The sequence below is a fragment of the Octodon degus genome, unplaced genomic scaffold (assembly GCF_000260255.1).
Source record: "Octodon degus isolate 3935 unplaced genomic scaffold, OctDeg1.0 scaffold00047, whole genome shotgun sequence".
In the NCBI taxonomy this organism is placed as follows: Eukaryota; Metazoa; Chordata; class Mammalia; order Rodentia; family Octodontidae; genus Octodon; species Octodon degus.
Window position 1 is genome coordinate 13,843,766 of NW_004524623.1, and position 12,060 is coordinate 13,855,825.

A 12,060-nucleotide genomic window follows, 5' to 3' on the forward strand; every position below is an offset into this window, starting at 1 on the left:
TCCAGTGGCTGTAGCAGTGGCTGTAGCAGTATGTTGAGATGTGCTGGCAATTTTCAGAAACTCCATACAGATAGCATCTGATCTGGATTACTTTTCTTGTAGATAACGTTGGAGTTCATAGTGATTCTGCTTATAAACTGTCTTTTTTTAAAAAAAAATCTTTTATTTATTTGCTACAAGGTCTCGCTATGTGGCTTGGACTAATAGTGATCCTCCTGTCTCAGCCTCCCCAGTGCTGGGATCACAGGTATGCACCACCACCCACAGTGGCTGGCACAGCACAGCCAGGGTTCTGGGGCTGGCACTGCATATACTGGTGATTGAACCTGGGTCCTAGCGCTTGCCAGGCAGGTGCTTGGACCACAGAGCTATCTCCCCAGCCCTAAGATAACGGTCTTAAATTAGCTTATATATGCATTAAACTTTTGCTCCTGTTATATCTTTAAATGAGCTAGAGCTTGGGGCTGCATATAGAAAAGTGTGCAATTAAAAGACTCCTACTAAATAAAATCAGGAGCAAGAAAAAAAAGATTACTACTTCAGAGCTACTTTAAAAATTCAGGGTATTGGGGCTGGTGAGATGGCTCAGTGGTCTGGGGCGCCTGTTTAGAACAAGCTTAGCAAGAACAAAGGGACCGCAGTTCAATCCCCCAGCACCACATGCCAGCCAGCCCGCCCCCTGGTGGGCTGAGCTGGCCACACACACACACACATACACACACACACACAAATTCAGGGTATTGTTATGGCAAGTAGCCAGAGATGCTCACTGAGGCCCAGATGGGCACGAGCAGGGCACTCTGCAGCACACAGAGGCTCCCCTGACTGTTCTAGTCAGGACATCGGCCCAGAGGACAGGAACACAGTGGCGATGAAGTAGATGGTCCGGGTTCTAGAAATAGCAGGTACTTTCCAGAAAGGTGGAGTTCAGTTTATTTAATCACAAAACAAAAGGCACAGTCATGGGGCCTTTATAGCATTTGTCAGAAACAGCATTTATCAGAAATAAGACTGCTTACAAAGGAAAACTGCTTCACATATGTTTTTGTTCTTGTTTTGGTACCAGGAATTGAACTCATGACCTTACACTTGCCAGGCAGGTGCTGTGCTGCTGAGCTATATCTCCGGCTCTCTTCACATATGATTTAGGAAACAAGAGTGAGTTCACTTAAAGTTTGAGTGACTCATAAGACGAAGCAAAGTCTCTTTGCCACCACATTATTTTATTTATTTATTTATTTTTGGAGCTGGGGATTGAACTCAGGCCCTCGCGCTTGCCAGGAAAGCACTTGTTCTACTGAGCTATCTCCCTGGCCCCTGCCACCGCATTATTTTTTTCTCTATAATTTTGAGAGACATATAGCAATGTGACAATTTCAAATCAAATTGGTATGACAGTTTCAATAATTAACACATTGCATACTCTCCACCACATTATTTTTTTATTTTTTTCTCTGAAAAGTAAAATTTATTTATTTATTTATTTTTTCCATAATTTTATTGAGAAATAGCAATGAGACAGTTTCAAACCAAAATAGTAGGACAGTTTCAATAATTAACACATTGCATACATTCTTTCTAGTGGTTAATTGCTGTACAAGATGCAGACATGATATTCTATTTACAAACACTATTAGAACAAATCCCTCTATTCATTAAGAGAATGTAACTATATATCTATTCTAACCATTTTGAATACACAGATACAAAACGGACACTCATCTCTATCCCCTTTTCTTGTTTAGTTCTGTTATTTGAATATTATAGGTGTGTAAACTCAGCAAAATATTCTAAAAGAGTCCAGTAGCCCTTAATAGTATTGGGTCTTCCGCTTGACTGGCAATGTCAGAAATTGTTGACCTGAGTCCCCTACAGCTCAACATAACACCATGGCTTTACTTCTTCTACTTCGTTTTTATACTTTTCTGCTGGATGGTTAAGACCAAGGTAAAGCAGGACCTATGCAACAAGAGTTGTAGCTTTTGGGTCTGAGAAGGTCAGTGAAATCCCCTCAGGATTTATCCTGAGATCCTGTACCTCAGATTATAGATCCTTTGTCAGTGTCAGCCATGTGGATGAGTCACGGCCATTGCTTGGCCAATGCCATCTCCCTGACCCCCACAAACTTTTGTTATGTTCTGTCCCGGTTATCCAGGGAGGGAAGTGAGGAAGCCCTCTGGGGCAGGGATTGTGCCATCCTGCTGCCTGCTGCTGAGCCTGAAACACTGCAAACAGTGTTCTGTACCCCATGGGTGCCTTGCTGCTTTCTCTCTTTTCTTTTTTTCATTTTATGTATTTGGCAGGCAGCTGAGACTCACAATGATCCTCCTGTTTTCAGTCTCTGCATTGCTGGGATTACAGGTGTGCACCACCACACCCATGTGCACCACCACACCTGGGCTCCTTTGCTGGCTCAGTGCGCCCCAGAAGGGGGGCCAGCCTGGTATGCAGAACCGGGGATTGAACCCTGGTCCCTCAATTTGCCAAAGCAGGCGCTTGGTCCGCTGAGCTATCTTGCCAGCCCCCTTGCTTGTTGAAGGCACCACCTTTCCGCATTGCTGTGGGAATGGCCCAGCTCCTGGCCCACAGTCTGCAAGTCACAGAAGATGGGTCCACCAGGCTGGGATGCAGCCTCTCCTGTGATAGGATGAGAAAGTGGTTTTGTTTTTTCTTTCTTTCTTCCTTTTTTACTGGTCTATCTCCCCACCCCTGAGAAAGTGGTTTTCCAGCAGAGCCTAGGGAGTTTCCAGGCACACCCCACCCCCATATTATTCATGCACAGTGAGTGGCGCCTTGGCTCACAAACTTAATTTGTTCTATGATTCTGGTCATGATCCAGATTGGTCATGAACCAAATCAGATTTCCCCATAAGGTTCAATGTGAATAGGGTCAATCCTTCTGAACCATGTGTATTTTAAACCATAAAAATATGAACAAAGTACAGTGCAGTGTATGTGGAGACAGAGACAATAACCTTGCTTGAGGCAACTTCTGGTGTGGTGGACAAGAAGGTGGGTGGGCGGGAGGTCAATTTTGGAGGGAGAGTCCCCATCCATAAGGACATCAGACAGATCTCAGGTCTTCCTTTCTTTGTCACTTAGATGCACAATGTATTTTGATGAAAAATCGATCTAATGTTGCTTGTGTTTTCCTGCACTGCATAACCCTCCTGAGGTGAGAGGTCACATTATCCTTCAGCAGATTCAACAGTTACAGTTGTGCTGGGGTGGTGCTTCTCAAAGGAATCCTGGCCCTCGTCCCATTTTCCATAATGGCTTTGGTCATATAGCTGTGGACCTCTACCCCATCCTTCTCTTCCTCAGCAGATGTCCCTCAGCAAGAACTCCTGCTTCGCACTCTTCGATCTCCGGCTCCTCCTTATGGTCTTCAACAAGCCCCTGGGTCTGCTCCATCGATATCCAGACCCGTACTCTTGCCCTTGGCCACAGTCTCCTCCACTCCCGTGCAGCAGATCCCAGAAACTCACATTCAGTGATGCATTCTGCCTACAGTTGCTGCAGGCTGGGTTTAAGGTCTGGTACATGACGTCTTCCTGGGTTTGTCCATGAGGCTGACGCAGTGGAGGCTGTTGAAATACTTCCCCCAGAACTCTTTCAGAGGCAAGGCCATCTCTTCTGTGACATGAAAAGAGCTTTTTGGAGCTTGACTTAGCATCCACATGGAGCACCCAGGCTGGAAGGTGGGCTGGGCTCCTGTCCATCTGAAGCAGGCAGCGCCTTTCAGGCAGTTGGCTGTTGGATATTTCTTCACAGTGAGCAGGAACATCTCTTGTAGCCATTCTGTGAACTATCATTTCGTGACACAAGCTTTCCCAATGGCCCTCCGCGGGACAGGCATTGGCCCTGCTCACGTTCTGTTCTTGAATGTGGAGGGGTCTGAGAATAGTGCACTAGTAGTGGCTTCACCTTCAGATCCGTGCTCCTAATCAGACACAGCTAAAGACGCACTCTGTCCTTCGTGGGCCTGTGCCCTGCCAGTGCCTTTTCCTCCTGCTGCTCCCATCTCCTCCCCAAGAGCCCTGTTCTAACCCGGCTGAACACCTGCGAAGTAGGATAGCCTCTGCCTTCGTGAGTTCTGAGTTCTCTCTTGTGCTCTTCTGCAGCAACCTGGTCAGCACCGGCAGCCTCGCCATCGCTTCTCACACCGCGGCCGCCACTTGGCTCGCAGAATGTAGCAAGCCACTCTGCCCTGTCTTTAAGTTCATCACACATCGCAGCTGTAGGGGGTTTTCTCATAAGACATCGCTGGACAGTCTCCTGGCTTTTCGGAGATCAGGGATCACTGACGCTGTCCCCGCAGCTGGTCCTCCTCCAGCCACCTCACCGACGTCTCTGCCTTCGCCAGCTCTGTGTCCCCTGCTTGGCAGACACTGTTCCCCCTTGGCCACCTCAGCCCCTTCAAGGGCATCGTTAGTCTTCAGGACAGTCTGGATCATGGACTTGGCTGTCGTGGGCTTCGAGGCCAGGCCAGGTCAGGCCCGGAGCACGGCCCTCCTGCTTCTCTTTATTTTCTTCGATTCCGAGGCAATTTTCCTGCAAACCTCCTTCTCACTCACCATCCTGGCTCTGGACGTCCTCGTCTCCTTCGCCAGTGCGCTGCGCTGTCCGTGAGCTCCACGCTTGCTTCGTGCTTTGAGCTCCATGCCTGCTCGGCGCCGTCCGTGAGCTGCGCGCCTGCTCCTACACACACACACCACGCCTGCGCACACACACACACACACACACACCCCACGCCTGCGCGCGCGCACACACACACACACACACACACACAAACACACACACACACCACGCCTGCTTGGTGCTGTCCCTGAGCTCCACGCCTGCTCCGCGCTTTCTTTGGGCCCTGAGGGAGTGGACAAAGCCATACAGCACTGTATGAGCTAAACCGCACATTGAAAAGCTTCTCGACCCCTGTCTGTGACCATGACCTCCTCTAAAGCAAGCTGCCACCTTGTGTCAGAGCAGGGAGATACCTCAGTGATGCTCGTCACTAATTCAGAGAGAACAAACAGAAGCAAAATTTTGTTGAACGCTTGTGTTTGTGAACCGAGGGATTACTGTAATTAGATCAAATGGGATTCGGATTAATGTTCCCTAGAATCTGAGTTCTGCCATCAAATCCGCCCATCTGGTGATGGGCCAGGCTCCCTGCGCTTGGCTCTGCTCACCAGGGCCCTGGTCTGTGCTAAGCCCTGGCTGTCCCTCAGTCTGTAATGCTGCCATGATACTTCCCCCTGATAATGGGGAGTAAACAAAGGTCTCCACAGTGAGCTACCTCCCTGCCCCTTGCTTCTTATTATTATTATTATTTTAAAAAAAATGTTCTGATAGTCTTAATATGTGGTTCAGGTGGGAGCCAAACTCCCAGTTCTCCAGTCTCAGCCTCCGAAGTACTGGGATCCCAGGAGGAGTTACCATGCCCAGGTGGCGCTGTGATTTTGGTGTCGAGTTGCCTTTCCTATGTGGGATGGGTTCTAGCTGGAATCAAACGTGATCGGACAACTCCCTGCTTCCTAACACACACACACACACACACACACACACAGACACACACACACACACCTTTGGACATTATCTCCACATGAAGACAGCACTCCCAGGAATGCTGTTGTTTTCCTAGTTGCGGCGTTGCTGCTCCTCCCCACCTCACAGCTGCTGGCAGCCCTCCTGGCCCCACCACTCAGGGTCACGAGAGAAGCCCCTCTACTCGCACTGCACAAGGCCTCTGGTGCACAGCCCTGCACGGCAACACTGCATCACTCCAACCTGCCCTCATGGTCTGTTTCAGAACCAGAGCCTGTCCTGCCTTTTTCTTTTTCAGTGCTGTTTTAAAACATTGCCATGTTCCTATAGGTCTGTTCCCATGGCTGATAATCTAGAGTAGATCTGGGATTCTGTGCTGGCCAGTGAGATGAGCAGGGAGATACTCCTCCTAGGAACCACAGAGGAGCTGGGGAAGCGGGGTCCTGGCCCTTTCCCTTCACACCAGCTTGAATGGGGGCCTGAGGACAAGAGACAACGTGCTAGCCAGATGTGATGGCTGGAGGCTGAGGCAGGAGAGTTCAGGTTGAGCCCAATCTGGACAATTTAACAAGACCCTGTCTCAGAATAAAAAATAAAAAAAGGTCTGGGGATGTAGCTCATTATGAAGGCCCTAAGTTCAACTCCTGAGAAGAAGAAGTTAGAGGAGAGGAAGGACGAAGAGGAGAAGAGAGACAAGAAGAGGGGAGCAGCAGGGCGGGAAGGAAGGAATCTCTGGGTACGACCTCACAGCCGGGCTCATGCCAGCGACAATGTAGCTTTACGCTGTCCTGAGAGGAACGCTGCCTGACAGCTACTCAGGCCTGAGGGTGCATTTTGTGTCTTTCCCCACAGGTGAGAAATGATAGTTGCATTTTCTTCTGTTTGGAAAACGCATTCCTAGCTTATCATGGTCTCCTCTTAGCACAGGGATCTGCTGACGCTTCTCTTTATTATGGCTGCAGAGAGGCCTAGAAAGCAGCGTTCTTCATTTTCTAGGGTGCCAAGCAAGATGGCGCTGGAGTAGGCAGTGAAGGAGCTGATAGGAAGACTTGGCACACGTTTCTCACGAGTGAGAACTTTCTCTCCAGAAGAGATGGTTATTTGCTGGCACCTAAATGTCCTCCAAAGCCTCAGGCGGGCACAGGTGGGCTTTTGTAGAAGTGGCTGAATCTAGAGTGTGTGATGCTGGGATTGATTCATGGTGCAGTGGGTGCTCAAGGGCCCTCGGAGTAAGGGTGTGAGAGCTACCTGCCCTGAGACGCCTGGATGAGATAAAAGGGGATAAGACAAGAAAAAGAAAAGGGCTATATGGGGAAGGAAGAAGTTACATCATCACTGATTGCAGTGTCATGATCCTCTTTACAGAAGACCCCAAAACCTCCATTAAAAGACTCCTAGAATTAATATCCAAATTTGGTAGTGCAGCAGGACACAAAGCCAACCCTCAAAATCACTAGCATTCCTGTACACCAGCAGCACAGTCACTGAGAGGGAAATTAGGAAAACAAGATTGTTCACAACAGCATCAACAAAAGTGAGGCTAGGAGTTAGCCTCACCCAGGAAGTGAAAGACCTCTACAATGAAAATTATAGTTCTCTGAAAAAAATCAAACAGGACATCAGGAAATGGAAAGATGCTAGAAATTGGAAAGGTATCCTGTTCCTTGGATAAGCAAAACCAATATAGTTAAAGTGGCCATATTTCCAAAACTGGCACATAGATTTAATGCGATCCCAATCAAAACATTTGTAACAGACCTGGAGAAAGCAATCCTAAAGTTCATATGGAGCAAGAGACCCAGAATAACAAGCAATTCTAGGCAACAAGGACATGCCAGGGGTATCCCAATTCTGGGCTTGAAATTATAATATGAAGCAACAGTGATTGAAACACCATGGTATTGAAAAAACAGATGTGTCAGTTAATGGAACAGAATAAAGGTTTCAGGGACAACCCCTGGCATGTCCACTTGATCTTTGATAAAGGGGCCAAAAACATAAAGGGGGGGAGCCTCTTTAAAAGTGGTGCGAGAGAAACTGACTATCCCATGCTTAAGGCTGCACTGAGAACCGTATCTCTCATCATGCACTAAACTAAAATCAAAATGGATCTATTAGAACAGAAATAATTTGTTTGAAGACAAATGGATAAAACTTTTTTTTTTCTTTTCCTTTCTTTCTTTCTTTCTTTGAGATAGATTCTCGCTATGTAGTACAGGCTGGCCTCTAACTCACAGCGATCCTCCTGCCTTAGCCTGCCGAGCGCTGGGATTTCAGGTGTGCACCGCCACATCCGGCTCACAAGGTTTTACGCCTTTGCTGACTCTAAACTGAATCTTGGCACCAGAGCAAGGCCTGCTGTCTGCCGCAGTGTACATGTGTCCCCCGAATGAGCCGACCTCCAAGCCCCGTGTGCTGGGAACCTAGCCGACACACACACCTTTTCTGTTTCCGCAAGTCTGTGTGTAGCACGGGACCTGGAGCCGAATGCAGGCGCTGTGCACTAACTGACAGGGAAAGATGGTGAGGGGAGGAGGGGGAGAAAGCCGGCACAGAGAGGAGACCAACCCTCAGCCGATGGCCAGTGGGGTTGGGGCGGGGGGTAGGGAGTGGGGATGCTGAAGGCGTCTCACTGAGGAGCTGCTGCACCGGGAAGGCTCGGCTGAGCCAGAGCAGGGTGAGCACGTGGGCCAGGGGCCAGACCTGCTCCTGTGCCTGGTTTTGTGTGTACTTGTTTTGTTTGCAATATTGGGGACTAAACTGTAGGCCTTTGCTGAGCGGCACCCCCAGTGACCCCCTCCTCCTTTAATTTGATGCAAGGTCTCTTTTAGTCACTAAGTTATCTAGGTTAGGCTTGAACTTAGGATCCTCCTGCCTCTGCCTCCCAGAGAGCTGGTATTGCAGGCACAGCCTTCTTTTCTACACACATCTTCAGAAACTGAAATCTGAGCCGAGGTGCTGTCTGGTTAAAGTAAGGAAGTTGGATTATTACCAGCTCTGGCTGCAGGCCCCCAAAGGGCAAAGGAGTATACAGAAAACAAACCTAGGTTCGGAGTTAGGCTCTACTTGTTTGTTTTTAGACAGGGTCTTGTGAGAATCAGGCTGGCCTTGAACTCACTGGGTAGCCCTGGCTGGCCTTGAACCCACAGTGATCCTTCTGCCTCAGCCTCCCAAGTGCTGGTTTACAGGCATGCTTGTCCACGCCCCGCAGTATCTAGATTCACATATTGTCCTTTAAGGAGCATCACTGTTGCCATCCACACCTGAGGGGAGTTCCTCCACTTGGGGAGCAGGGGCAGGTCTTGAGGATGCGCAGTGCCTGCGTCCACTACCTTTCCATCAGTGCCACCTCCTGTCCCAATTTCCTAAGAGACGGTGTTCTGCACTTGCGTGGGCCTAAACTCTTGGGCACACATGCTTGAGGACAGAGAATTCCTTCTGTGGAGAGGCTTTCTCCCCAGTCCTCCCCTGATGGGGTGGTTCACAGTGACTTTCTGGGAGTAGGGGCTTCCTCTGACGACCACTTGCGCACATTTTCAGCTGGGCTGAGGCCTTCGGTGGATGGTAGCTCGGCCATGGGTCTGCACATGTTTGTGACTTTTTATTGTCTTATTGAAGTTTATGGCTTTATTTCTGCCAAACTCTCTGTCTCTGTCTCTGTCTCTGTCTCTGTCTCTGTCTCTGTCTGTCTCTGCTCTCTTACAGTACTGGAGATTGAACTCAGGACCCTGTGCTTGCCAGGCAGGTGCTTATTCTAACTGAGCTATCTCTCCAACCTCAAGCTCCCATTTTTAAAGCTTTATATGTCAAGATTCATGCTCCCAGTGAATCTCATTATCCTGCAGTATTTCTTGCCACAAGGCACTAGGGGTTGAGCCCAGGCCCATGCGTGCCAGGCAAGCCCTCTGCACAGAATGCCATCCTGAGACAGTATCTTGGAAAGTTGCGTAGGATGGATCACAGTTGTGGTTTTCCTGCCTCAGCCCCCTGAAGGGCTGGGATTACAGGTATGGACAACCACACAAGCAACTCCTATGTATTTATTTATTTATTTTTGGGCAGAATCGGGGATTGAACCCAGGCCCTTGTGCTTGCCAGGCAAGTGCTTATTCTACTGAGCCATCTCCCCGGCCCCATGTATTTTTGATCAAATATGAACATGGTTTTAAGATTGCTACTCTTGCTTTTTTTTTTTCTGTATAAACTGTAGGTTTCCAATGGGCCTGGTGGCTCATGCCTATAGTCTTAACACTCAGGAGGCTGAGGCAGGAGGATCACTGTGAGTTTGAGGCCAGCCTGGCTGCATAGCAAGTTCAGAGCAAGCCTGAGCTGCATAGTGAGACCCTGCCTGAAAAAAAAAAAAAAAAAAAAAAACCCACAAAAAAACCCTAAATATAAAAGGAGGAGGAAGAGGAGAGGAAGAAGGAGAGGAAGGAGAGGAACAAAAGAAAAAAGTTGGCTTTCATCAAAGTTGCAGCACTCAACATACTTCTCTGATTATATTTATAAGCCGGCTTTGTGTTCAGTCTGGGCAGAAACGCTGGGACACTTCAGCTCATCCTGAGCTCTAAGGACTTCACAGAAGCAGATGGCAGCTGGGCCCTATCTACCTCAGGCGCTGCAGCGTCCACAGTGTATAAATAACAGCACAAATCTGGGTCCTTTCTGAAGACATAAATTTGCTTGCTAACACAATAAATCACAAGGTGTACTTTTTAATGCCTTTTTCTTTCCAACTTGATCTCCAGAGATGAATACTGGGTTTTCAAATCCTTGCGTTTTTTCCTAAATAGACTCAGACCTGGCTTCACATCTGGGGCTTTACATCTAAGGCAAGCCTCAATCTTCACTGCCTGCAAAGTGGGGATAACTTTAGTGTCATGTTCCTGGGCTTGCTTTGCAGAAGCCAAGAGCCGACAACAGGGATGAAGAGGTCTGGCGCGAGCCAGGGAGAATTCCCTTTGGAGTCAGTGCCAAGCGCGCGCTGCTCCCGACAATAGCCGGCAGGTGGCAGCATTTCCCGCAGCAGCTTTGCAGCAAGACAAGCTGATGGTTTTGGTTTTTTTAAAAAGTGTGTGTGTGTGTGTGTGTGTGTGTGTGTGTGTGTGTGTGTGTGTGTGTGTGTGTGTGTGTGTTGGCTTAGCAAAGTACCAGGGGGCGGGGCTGGCTGGCATGCGGTGCTGGGGGATTGAATGGCGGTCCCTGTGCTTTGCTAAGCTTATTCTAAGTAGGTGCTTTAGACCACTGAGCCATCTCACCAGCCCTGGTTTTGGTTTTTGAGACAGGGTCTCACTCTGTGGTTCACCCTCGAACTCACGGTGATCGTCCTGCCTCAGTCTCCCACATGGGATCATAGCCGTGCGCCACCACATCCAGCCACTGACTGAGCATCCACGTATCAGCAGCACGCAGTAGTCAGTACTGCCTGTCCCGCTGGTCAGATGAGGACCAGCTTCTGTCTGTGGGGTGCCCTCCAGGGGCACGAAGGCCCCTCAGGAGGCAGGGGCACCGGGAAGATATCTAAAGGGGCAGAGATAGATTGAATGCAATTTTTATTTTCCGGTTTTTTTTTTGAATTTTAATACAGATGCCCACAGTAATTGCACTAGTTTACATTTCTGCCAACAATGTAGAAGGGATCCGTCTGTTTCCACCAAATCCTAATCAACATTTGTTATTATTTGTTTTCTTGATGGTAAGATAGAATCTCAGTGTTAATTATATCTGGAGAAGACAGAATCTCAGTGTTGCTTTAATTTGCATTTCTGTAAGGGCTGGAGACACTGAACACTTTTTCATGTATTTACTGGCCACTTGTTCCTCTGGAAAGTGATAGGTTCCGGCCCAAGTACAAACCGCTGAATTATTGCGGCCCTGATTCAACACGGCGGAATCCCTAAAACAACAGCTCACCTTCCCACTGACCACCTCCTCCTCCCTCCCCACCCCAGCCCTGGGTACCACTTCCTTTCACCTTTCCAGCGCACACAAGGGAGCCCCAGTCAGCTCCTTGTGTGTTGCTCAACCTGCCCCCAAACTCCGCCCCTAGCCAAAGCCCACAAATCCTCAGGCTCCCTGTCTCGGGTCAGAGCGCCCCCCACCTCCCTGCCCTCCATCCTCTCCCTGTCCTCCTCAATGGCAATAAAGGCCCTTCCCTTCCTTTTTTTACTTCTGCTTCTCTGCCACTCCGAAGACCCTAACAGAAAGTACGGATTAATTTCAGTTGCCTGTTTTTTGATTGGGTCTTTTATTTTTCAGGCCTCCTTTTTCTAAATTCTCTACCTATTCTAAATATTAGTCATCTGTTCAAGAAATCGATGACAAAAATTTTTCCTATTCTGGAGGTTGTCTCTTCACTTTGTCATTTCCTTTTGCTGTGCAGACTTTAACTTGATATGGCCCCACTGGTTAACTTTTTTTTTTTTTGGTTTGTTTTTTAGGGAAGGGTCTACAGGGTGTTCAGGGTCTCAATACTAGATTGGACTCATAGTGATCAGCCTATTATACAGGCTCCCA